This window comes from Bos grunniens, chromosome 6 (genome assembly GCF_055505025.1).
Source record: "Bos grunniens cultivar Pamir isolate PY7600 chromosome 6, Bosgru_T2T1.0, whole genome shotgun sequence".
NCBI classification, from domain to species: Eukaryota; Metazoa; Chordata; class Mammalia; order Artiodactyla; family Bovidae; genus Bos; species Bos grunniens.
Genome location: NC_141170.1, coordinates 75,353,617 through 75,365,937, shown reverse-complemented (window position 1 = coordinate 75,365,937; position 12,321 = coordinate 75,353,617). Strand labels below are relative to the sequence as shown.

The 12,321-nt window shown below is 37.7% G+C and overlaps 1 long non-coding RNA gene across 1 annotated transcript in view; it reads left to right on the top strand.

The window, feature by feature from the left end:
• Window positions 1-9,425, top strand: part of LOC147370894 (uncharacterized) — a 124,842-nt gene extending 115,417 nt beyond the window's left edge. The window contains exon 3 of the long non-coding RNA XR_015165542.1: window positions 8,384-9,425. This is a non-coding gene — a long non-coding RNA (uncharacterized LOC147370894). The remainder of the gene's footprint in view (window positions 1-8,383) is intronic.
• Window positions 9,426-12,321: the final 2,896 nt, after the last annotated feature.

Below are 12,321 nucleotides of genomic sequence, written 5' to 3'. Positions count from 1 at the left end.
ATTTCACTTGTTTAAATTTTTGAAGTTTCTCCATCAGGATATGATTACATTGAGACATGATTCATGGGCACTTGAAAATGATGCGTGTTCTGCTGTTGTTGAGTTTTCTGAAAATATTGAGTAGATACTGTTGTTTAAATAGTGCTATTCAGTTTTTCTATAGCCTTGCTGATTTTCTGTCTAGTTTTTCAATAAATTGCTGAGAGAAAGGTGTTGAGGTCTCCAGTTATAGTTGAGTGTATGTTTTTTGTTTTAGTTTTATCAACTTCTGCCTCAAACTTTTTACAGATCTTTTGTTTGCATATGTACATATAGAATTTCTGTGTCCACTTATGGGCTTACCCTTTTATCATTTTATGTTGCTCTTTTATTCTTGTAATTTTTTTGCTCTAAAATCTACTTTATCTGATAATAATGCATCCATTCTTGCTGTCCTTTGATTAATGTTTGCATTATATATAGATAGATAGACAGATGGATTATGTTTTATAAACCACTCTGCCAATATCTGTCATTTAATTGGTATATTTATGCCATTTACATTTAATATAATTATTAATACTTTAGGATTAAACCTGACATTTTATTTTCATTTTTGTTGTTCTCTTTTGAGTAAAGTCTGGTGGATGGTAAAAGACAGGGAACCCTGTCATGCTACAGTCTATGAGATTGCAAAGAGTTGGACACAATTTAGTGACTGAACAAAACAGGTTTTACTTCTGGTTTCCTTTTCCTGACTGTCTATGGGTTACTTAAAATTTTTTAAGAATCCATTTTGATTTATCTGTAGTTTCATATTGTATATCTCTTTGTGCAGCTTTTTTAGTAGTTATTTTAGGTATCACATTATACCTAGAATATTATAGTTATGTATGTGATATATATATATATATATAATATATCATCTCATATGTATATATATATACATAACTTAAGCCTATTATAAACCAAAATGTTCCCTCCCTTTAACTTCCTTTGCACTCCCTTATTTATAACATAATTGGCTTAAATATTTCTTTAGCCAACATTTAGAACTATATTACACAGTGTTAAAAGTTTTGCATCAATCATCAAAAAATTAGAAAATTCAAGAGAAGAAAAAAAATTTTTAATGTTTTCTTCATTTTGTTATTTTCTCCTCTCCAAATTTCTAGTGTTCCTTTTTAAAATTTCTTTTCTGTTTAGAGAACTTATTTTAATCACTTTTATTAGAATAAGTCTGAGAGTGAGAGATTATTTTAGTTTTTCTTCCTCTAAGAATATCTTTATTTACCCTTTATTCCTGAAGGGTATTTTTGATGGTTATGGTTTGCCAGGTTGACAATTCTTTTCTTTCACTGTTTGAAAAATATTGTCCACTTTTTTCTGGCCTCCAACATCTTTGATGTGAAATCTGCTATCATTTTATTTCAACTTTTCCCTACAGATAAAGTGGCATTGTTCTCTGACCACTTTCAAGATTTTTTCTTTGTCTTTTAGTTTTCAAAATGCTAATTGAAATGTGTCTTTGCATGCATCCCTCTCAGTTTATCCTGTTTGGAATTTACACAGCTTCTTGATTCTGGAGATTTATGTCTTTTGACAAATTTAGGAAGTTGTTGGTCATTATTCTTATGTGTACTTTTTTCATCTCTTCTCTTTTACCTATTTTTCTTAAACTCCAATAGCAAAAATGTTAGGTGTTTGATTATAGTCCCACAGATTCCAAAGACTTAATTGATTTTTTAAGTCTATTTTCTCTTTGCTGTTCAGCTTGGATGATGTCTATTCTTCTATCTTTCATTCACTGATGATTTCTCCTGTCCCTTCCATTCTGTAATTGAAGCCATTCACTGAGCTTTTAATTTCAGTAATTTTACTTTTTAGTTCTAAAATTTTTTTTGGTTCCTCTTTATATCTTTCATTTCCTTGCTGAGACTATTTCTTTGCTAGGGCTTTTTATTAGTTAATTTGTTAAAAGTACATTGCTAATTGGTCAATAAAATATTTTTACTTTTGTTGCTTTAAAATCTTTGATAATTTTGTCATATCAGTATTGAAATCTCTTGATTTATTACATTTAGTATGAGATCCTCCTGTTTCTTGATCTGATAAGTAATTTGTATTGAAACATGGATGTTTTTAAATTATTTTGGACAATTCTTGATATTATTAAACTTCACTTTAAGTTGGATTTTTTGGGTATGACCTATGGAGGGGAAAGGGGAAGGTATTATCTCTTTATTGCCACATGGAATAGAATAGTGGATTTACCACTTGTCATTCAGTCGCTAAGTCATGTCTGACTCTTTGCAACCCCATGGACTGCAGCACACCAGACCTCCCTGTCCCTTGCCATCTCCTGGAGTTCACCCAAGTTCATGTTCATTGTGTCTGTAATGCCATCCAATCAAATCATCCTCTGCCGCCCTCTTCTTCTTTTGCCTTCAATCGTTCCCAGCATTAGGGTCTTTTCCAATTTGCCACTTAGCCATCACTAATACTCATGTTGGGCAAGGCTCCTCATTATTGCTGGGCAGAGGTGAAAGTTCTGACTTCTCATGTCTCCACTGACAGCAGTGGGGGGTGGCTTTGTTACCACTCTCCATTAGCCTTCATCTGATGCCATTTGAGTGGAGATTAAAAGCATTACTGACAAGTATGTGGAAATCTAGCCTGCCAGGTGGTCTGCACTGACACTGTGGCTGAGGAACTTAATACTGCTAGTAGGGAATAAAATTCTAGCTCTTTACCCAACCTCCTCCAACACCATTGCAGTGGGGGTGTTATATTTTCTCCTTTCATCCTTGAGTGGATGCCCACTCAGTCTTTGCTGGCAAGGGCAGGGTGGGGCCAGACTTTTTTCTGTGTTGTCTAGCTGGAATGGAGCAGTCGTTATCTGAAGATTTTTCTGTCTTTTTCTGATCCTTTGGCTAGAAAGAGCGGGTTTTGGGGGGGGTGCATATTTATCTGCACTGGCTTATATTTCCAGGTTACTGGCTTTATCCATTCTCACTAACAATGTATGAGGCAAAAAGAAAGCTCAGGTAACTAACCAGCATGTCATTCCCTAGGTCCTAAGTTTTCTTAACAGTCTGTCATCTTCTTTCTATATTTCAGAGTCTTATTATATTAGTTTTATATATAGTGTTCAGTGGTATTAATTGTACTTAGTGTGATGATAAGGGTAGTCTGTCTACTCCATCTCCTAGAAGCAGAATTCTCATTAACAAAACTAAAAAAAAATGTTCATTTATATTGTTTTAAATTAAAAAATCCACCATCTAGCTTATTTGAGAGATAGCCCAGCAAGTGACAGAATCACAAAAATAATATATGCTACTGTGATCAGCCAATCCTAGAAAGTTAACTCAAAAACTAAATACATTGTTACCCATGCAATCCTTAGTTCCCAAAGAGCCAGTAATGTATTTTTGCCTTCAGGTCATACACTGGGACAAGGACATGGACCAGTTACATCAAGCAAAACCTTGGGGCAGATATTAAGATCAAGTAAGAAATAATGGTCATGGGTAGACAGACAGACAGACCAGGGAGAAATAAGTTTGCCAGTAGTCTTTTTCTATCGTGTCATCTCACTTCATCTTGACAACAGCCCTTGGAAGCAGGTACTATTATTGATTTTCATTTTATAAAATAGGAAAGAGACACTTAGGGACCAAATAATTTTCCCAAGTTTTTACAGCAAACAAGTGGAGGATCTTCAAAATGTGTCTTTCAGAATGTGACTCTCAAATCTAGGCTCTTAACTATTAGAAGTCAGAGATGCTCAAATGAAGTGACTTAATACTAGTATTTCAGATCAGAGAACATGACAATGATATCCAAGGGTCTCAATAATCTCCAATTTCAGACAAAATGATCTGTTAAGATAGTGATCCAAAAAGTAGCTAGGAGTTTCCAGCAGATGAGCTTCCCTGAATGGAATTCCAATGCAAATGCTCTGTAGTTGCTGGAAGAGAAGCAAGCTAGCTAGTAGCATCAGAAAAACAGGAGAAAAAAAAGCCTGAGTTCATGGATCAGGATCAGAGTAAAAAATTCTGGACCCATTTGAAAGGACTTGACAGAAATGTAGGGAATAGACAAGCTCATTAGGAGAGGGGAGGACTGTCAGGATGACTAGAATGCTGATATAATCAATCACATTGATAATAATGACTATCAATTATTGAGTGCCTGCATATACCTTAGGCCAAACTAGATACTGAAATAAGTTTCAATAATTGGAAATATTATAGCAGAGTCTCAGACTTGAATTAAGTGTTCTTAGTTCCTCTTATCAGAATGGAGGCCCCTGAAAGGATGCAGTTGGAATCCCACCATTCAGCCCTGAGGATTTTAGAATCTTTATCAAGAAAGACAACTTTGTAAGAAATGTATGAATCAGAGAATGGGAATTATTATGTACTTACTTCCTGCCTCAAATCATGATCATTTTTAGAACACAGGATGCAATTAAGTCTGCAGCTGAACAAATCAATGATCTGTGAGGTTGGAAATTTTTTTTAAAAAACTTAGGCATAAAGTCTCTCACCTTACTAGGGACACATATATTGTTCCAAATTCAAAGGGGGAAAAAATCAGTAAAAGATAGCTTTCCTGCAATTCATTCACCTATCAAACATTCATTCAGTCATTCAAAGACTAATTACTAAACATCTACTCTATGCTGGAATCATGCTAAGTCTTCTCCATACAGAAAAGAACAAAACATGTCTGCTTTTTGCCTCTGTTGGGCTCACTGCCAAACACTAAAGAACACTTAACACAATACATTGATTGATTAATCACAAAGAACACATAAAATGGTGGACTAGCTGTTTAAATGCAGAATTTTCCTTATTATGAAGGATGTAACAAAAGTGTAAGGCAGAGATACATAATCTTGCCCAAGGGAACAGAAAAGCCTTCCCAGAGGAAGTGACATTTAAGCTTCAGCTTGATTTTGAGTGAAGTAAAGAAGGTAAGTGTTAGGGAAGTTTTAGTCAGAATGAATAGTCTGTGCAAAAGCCCTGAACCTGAAACTTGTACCTCAGGCTGAAGAAGGGGAACAAAGGCCAGAGTGGCTGGAATCTGGCAGGGAAGAATTCACCTCTGTGACTATAGAGAAGCAGGAGAGAATTTCTTAGAGGTAGAGGAGAATGTAGGCTGGGTGGGCAGCATAGGAAGTGTCTCTGAAGTGGCTGGCTCAGTTGGGTTACCTCATGGGTGACAGGAACCTCCCTATGAGTCTCTGCCCACTTTTACTGTCTTTGTACTTACAGTAAGGGCCTCCGGGGTGGCACTAGCAGTAAAGAGCCTGCCTGCCAATGCAGGTTAAATGTAAGAAGCAAAGTTTTATCCCTGGGGCAGGAAGAGCCCCTGGTGGAGGGTAAGCCAACCAACTCCAGTGTTATTGCCTGGAGAATCCTGGGAACAGAGGAGCTTGGAGGGCTACAGACCATATGGTCACACAGAGTCAGACATGACTGAAGTGACTTAGCATGTACTGAGTGCACAGGGTGGAGATATGAGAGGACTTCTTTTTATGTCTTAAAACCTCATCTTCTCCACAGCAGGAGTTCTCAAATGGCCCCAAGTTGGTATTTGGAGAGCCATATTAATTCTGCCATTGTGAAGAGGTATCTATGAGCAATGAAGTTATTTCTGCATCAGCTCCCCAGATCAGAGGCAGCCAGGATCCACATGGCCTTATCCAGGTTGCCATGTAGCTGAGGAAGAGAGGGTTGGGATTCTGCCAGCTACAAGATCTAGTTCTGAGAAGCCAAATTATGTGTTTTAAGCTGCTTCAAAATCTGGGGATGCTTTTTCCTCCTTTGAAAATCATTACAGCACTGAGCTAACCATTATTAATCCCACCAAAGTCTAATACCAAAGGGCAGTCAAGAGGTATAATTTTGCAGCCAATTTCAAGCATCATGTTCTGCTAAAACCTATCTCACTGTAAAACTACAGAATAGAGTATACTGTATATTTCTTCCCAATTTATATTTGGAATTATTTTGGCTGGATTTTGTGCATTTGTTTCTTTGTTTATTTACACCTAATAGTTATAATTTTGATAAAGTAACTACCAACCCTGTGTAGGTAGACGTACTAAATGCATAGGCTTATTTTATTTATTTGATAACTATTGACTGCTTCCAATTATCTTTGAGGCATACTTCTATAGAACAGAGCTCAATGGGAAAAGAGATACACAGAGTCCTTATTCATGCTGTTGCTAAGTCGCTTCAGTTGCATCCGACTCTGTGCGACCCCATAGATGGCAGCCCACCAGGCTCCTCCATCCCTGGGATTCTCCAGGCAAGAATACTGGAGGGGGTTGCCATTTCCTTCTCCACCTTATTCATGTGGTGTTTATCATCTAAAGAGTTGAGACAGTAGCCAGGTAAAGGAAAGACAAAGGAAGAAAAGAAAGAGAGGGCAAGACTAAAAGGAAAGAAGAGAAAAGGGAAGAAAAGGAAGAAAAAAAGAACCGTAGTGTTAACTAGTAGAAAAGTGTGATATGATAAACCAAACCATACTTGGCAATTGTCTGGTTCACTAGTACTTTGTAGCACAACCCTCACATACTTAGTGACTTAAAACAACATTGTGTTTTGTTTACAGTTTTTGTGAGTTTAGAACTCTGGAAGGATTTAACTGGCCAACTTGTCCCTGGTCCACATAGTGGCAGCTGAAACAGGATGATCCACTTCCAAAAAACAGTTTTTCATTCACATGTCTAGTACTCAGAGCCTCTCTCTCCCTCTCCTGCTTTTATCTTTCTCTCCCTTTGTCTTTTCACAGGGCATTTCATCCCCTATCTTTCTATGTGACTTGGACTCCTTACAGTATGGTGATCAGAGTGAGTCACACTAATTAATGGTAGTATGGCACCCCACTCCAGTACTCTTGCCTGGAAAATTCCATGGATGGAGGAGCCTGGTGGGCTGCAGTCCATGGGGTCACTAAGAATCAGACACGACTAAGCGACTTCACTTTCACTTTTCACTTTCCTGCATTGGAGAAGGAAATGGCAACCCACTCCAGTGTTCTTGCCTGGAGAATCCCAGGGACGGCAGAGCCTGGTGGGCTGCCGTCTATGGGGTGGCACAGAGTCAGACACGACTGAAGTGACTTAACAGTAGCATGCTTCTAAGTGTGAGTGAAAGTTGATAAGCTCTTTTCACCAAAGCCCAGAAGAAACTGGCAATGTCTCTTTGTATGAGCAGTCACAGAGCTCACCCAGACTCAAGGAGAAGCTAATGGATCCCCAGTTCTCAGCAGAGAAGTGCCACAGCATACAAGGCCATTTTAATCTACCACTGGGTCTCTGATACAAAGTTAAATCATTAGGATAGCTTTCCTCAGGCCGTTACATTTCAACTGAGTCCTGAATGACAAGAAGAAATTAAAATGCCAACATGTAAAAGCAGACCATAATAGACAGAAGGAATAGCAAGTGCAAAACCCCCAATGCATAAATGATTGATGTATTTGAGAAAAGAGTGAAAGCTAGAGTGATTGGGTCATGAAGATTGAGGAAGAGATTTTAAGGGGATGAGGTAGTAAAAGTAGAGTCAGTTGGCCATAAGCAGGAATTTGGATACTATTCTTAGTGTAAGGAAAGGCACTGGGAGCTTTTGAAATTAGCATGAAGTAATTTACATATTTAAAGGATTATAGAAGTGCAAGAATAGCAGTTGGAAGAACAGTTAGGAGACTATCACAGTAATTCAAGTTTGAGATGATGATGCTTTAGATTCACTTGATTCCAGTGGAGATAGATTTAAGATGAAGGCAGATATAGGTGTAGGGTGTAAGTACAGATATAGATAGTGAGATAGATTTAGAGGTAGACTATATCTGTATAGATTTAAATAGAGATAGAGACATATGTATTCACATAGAAATCAATATGTAAGTAGTTACATAGACTGAGATAGAAATAAATATATAGAGAGAAATATATAGAGATAGATAATAGATTTAAGATAAGGTATAGAGAAATAAAGATATATAAACATATTTAGATACAAATAGAGACAGATATCAATGCAGAAGTACATGAGTTTAGACAGAGCTAGAGGCACAAGCATAGATGTGGATATACATCTAAGGTGGACATGATAGAATTTGCTAGTGAATTAGCTAAGAGAGTAAAGATACAAAAGAATTCAAAGATGATTTGAGTAACTAGATGCATAACAATGCTACTGAATAAATTATAGGAGACTGGTTTATGGAAAGTGTTCCACTAAAAAGGTAAAAGGAGCCCAAGGGAACCTCTGAAATCAGAAGTGCTTGAGGGGGTAATGTCACACTTATTGTAGGTACACACTGATTTGTCTCCTCTTCCCTCTCACATGAATGCTTTTTCTTGCCTCTTTCATCCTAGAATTTCTCACATCTGGAATACTATGACTGGGAGAGTGTCACAGAATTTGGAGCAAGAGAAGTCTGTATTTAAACTTGATGGCTGGGACTTTCCTGAAGATCCAGTAGTTAAGAATCCACGCTTCCACTGCAAGAGATGCAGGTTCCCTTCCTGTCAGGGAAACTAAGGTTCCACATGTTGCATGGCAATGCCAAAAATTTTGTGAAACTCAATGGCTGCCATTTATAAGCAGTAGCGTATGAACAAATTAACTCACTTCTTTAAATTCAGTATCTTTCACTTCAAAGTGGAAATAACTTTGCCCAACTCATGGAGCCGCTATGAGAATTAAAAGTTAAAAATGTGCAAGATGTTATTTAGTGCTATGTCCAGAAACTAATAGGGCTCAAGAAATGTTAATCTTCCTGTCCCTATATCCTCAAGCCTTTCAAAATCCTTGTTTCTTAAGATCCAACCTTTCTTAAATACTTTTTGAAACTTTTAAAATCATCTCCACTCTTCAGTGTCAGATCAGATCAGATCAGTGGCTCAGTCGTGTCCGACTCTTTGCGACCCCATGAATCGCAGCACGCCAGGCTTCCCTGTCCATCACCAACTCCCGGAGTTCACTGAGACTCACATCCATTGAGTCAGTGATGCCATCCAGCCATCTCACCCTCTGGCATCCCCTTCTCTTCCTGCCCTCAATCCCTCCCAGCATCAGAGTCTTTTCCAATGAGTCACCTCTTCGCATGAGTTCCATAATTATTTCCATCAGACTAATGTAATTCCTCAATTAAACTATAATTTCCTTAGAAGCAGTGATTCTTTTTTCAATCACATCCTCTTTTTCCCACAATATCCAGTCCAACACTGAACACTCCATTAGTACTATGTTAGAATAAGCCCTTTTGATTGATTCTTGTTTTTTTTTTTTCATTCTGGTGAATTAAATAATTCTTTTCCAGTATTGGAGTTCCAATGAACACTTGAATCTAAAATCATATAAAAAATGGAGTTTCATGGTTTTTCCTAATTAAATAAGAAAAAGACTTCAGGGAGATTTTTTGTTTTTCTTATTCTTTTCAAGTGGTTCTCATAGTTAATACAATGTTATAAATGTAAAACAAAGGTATCTTCAAGGGGTGATTTTTTTTTCCATCAAGATCTCTGAAAACTAATCAGTTCAGTTCAGCTCAGTTCAGTCGCTCAGTCGCATCCGATTCTTTGCGACCCCATGAATCGTAGCTTACCAGGCCTCCCTGTCCATCACCAACTCCCAGAGTTCACTCGAGCTCATGTCCATCAAGTCGCTGATGCCATCCAGCCATCTCATCCTCCATTGTCCTCTTATCCTCCTGCCCCCAATCCCTCCCAGCATCAGGGTCTTTTCCAATAAGTCAACTCTTCGCATGAGGTTGCCAAAGAATTGGAGTTTCAGCTTCAGCATCAGTCCTTCCAATGAACACCCAGGACTGATCTCCTTTAGGATGGACTGGTTGGATCTCCTTGCAGTCCAAGGGACTCCCAAGAGTCTTCTTGAACACCACAGTTCAAAAGCATCAGTTCTTCGGCACTCAGCTTTCTTCACAGTCCAACTCTCAATTACATCGATGTATCATAGTCTTAAATGATTTATATTAAAATGTTTGTGAATACTAATTGCTCAGCACTCTACAGACTGGTTCCAAATTGGGAACGTAGTATGTCAAGGCTATATATTGTCAGTTTGCTTATTTAACTTATATGCAGAGTACATCATGCGAAAAGCACAAGCTGGAATCAAGATTGCCAGGTGAAATAGCAATAACCTCAGATATGCAGATGACACTAACCTTACGGCAGAAAGCAAGGAGGACTAAAAATCTCTTAATGAAAGTGAAAGAAGAGCGTCAAAAAGCCAGCTTAAAACTCTAATTCAAAAAAACAAAGATCATGGCATCTTGTCCCATCACTTCATGGCAAATGGATGGGGAAACAGTGGAAGTCGTGACAGATTTTTTTGGGGTGCTTCTAAAGAACTTCTCCCGAGATTGATTTTTCCTTCTTATCTGTATCTGTGTCAAAATGCCACAAACAAAGTTCAGCAGAAAATGTGGTGAAAATTATTCAATGTGGCCAAGGAGAAAATATCAAAGTAAGTCTTTCAGGATGACTAGGCTATGTGAGGTCTAATGACCTTAGAATTTCCTTGTAAAGCTGGTTAGGTCGACTTCGGTAGAAAGGTAACTTACTGCTTTCAGTAAACTCCTTTCTCCTTGCCCATCTTGAATGATTTTCACTGCCTTTTCCCCCGTTACTAATCCTTTCTAATTTGCACCATATTCTAAGAAAGAAAGTGAAAGTTGCTCAGTCCTGTCCGACTCTGCCACCCAATGGCCTATACAAAAGGGAAAGTGAAAGTCTCTCAGTTCTGTCCGATTTTTTGCTACTCCATGGATTATACAGTCCATGGAATTCTCCAGGCTAGAATACTGGAGTGGGCAGCCTTTTCCTTTTCCAGGGGATCTTCCCAGCCCAGGGATTGAACCCAGGCATCTCACATTGCAGGCAGATTCTTTATCAGCTGAGCCATCAGGGAAGCCCTTAGTGACCAAGAATTGTTGCTTTTGAACTGTGGTGTTGGAGAAGACTCTTGAGAGTCCCTTGGACTGCAAGGAGATTAAACCAATCCATCCTAAAGGAAATCAGTCCTGAATATTCACTGGAAGGACTGATGCTGTAGCTGAAACTCCAATACTTTGGCCACCTGACATGAAGAACTGATTCATTGGAAAGACCCTTATGCTGGGAAAGACTGAGGGCAGGAGGAGAAGGGGACAACAGAGGATGAGATGGTTGGATGGCACCACCAACTCCATGGACATGAGTTTGAGCAAGCTCCGGGAGTTGGTGATGGACAAGAAAGCCTGGCGTGCTGCAGTCCATGGGGTAGCAAACAGTCGGACATGACTGAGTGGCTGAATTGGCTGAACTGATTGACGTGATGTAAAATTTATCTTTGAAAGTTTAACTTTCTGAGATAGATATTGTATATTATATTTAAAAATATGTTGGTTACAAATTTTTTTAATTGAAAATGTGACTTCTGGATAAAAGTTTCATATTAAAATGTCTTACGTCTTCTTTCTATCTCTGCTTGTGACCATGAAACTATTTTCTTGCTTAGACTGTAATGGTATACTTACCAATGTTGGACTTTTCCTACCACTGCAAAAAATATGACCACTCAAAATGAACCTTCTTCTCCAATTCTGATCAAATATAAGCACTGTTGTCTTTATCAAACTTCCTTAATGTGAAGAGAATTTCTCTTCTGTAGGTTCTTAACTGTTGTTTGTAATACTATCTCTCTATGATTTGAGAATTTTTATTTTCAAATAATAACTTTCATTTTGCATCATTATTGCTTATTAGTCTTGGTATTCATCAATTTCCCACACTGGATGTTTTGATGAAATAATAATTCCTATTTTAATAACTTGCATATAAGATATTTAAAATAACATATATACAAATATCCCCATTTGTATTTGTACCCCATTGTATATATGGGGATATTTGTATATACATGCAGAAATACAACTCCCTGCATTGATAAAGAATCTTGCCAACACATTTTCTGCATATATGAATGAATCATACACTTAAACCATGGAAATAAACTGAGTGGTAGGTCTTTATGACTCCACCCACCATCAGCTTCCAAGAGCATGACACGAAATCATCTTCCAATGTAGTCTACTCTTACCCTTTTGTTATTCTAATGTGGGAAAAACCTGTCCTTTGGAGTCAGAACCTAAAGTGATAAATTTATTCATTAACTCATTCAGCAAAATTATATTAGGTATTGGTGAGCTACATATTGACTACATGTAAAGTAAATATTGGGCAACTACCAGAATATAAATGGATTTATAAGCATTATTTGTCAAGTTTGTCTTTTTAATGGAATCCAA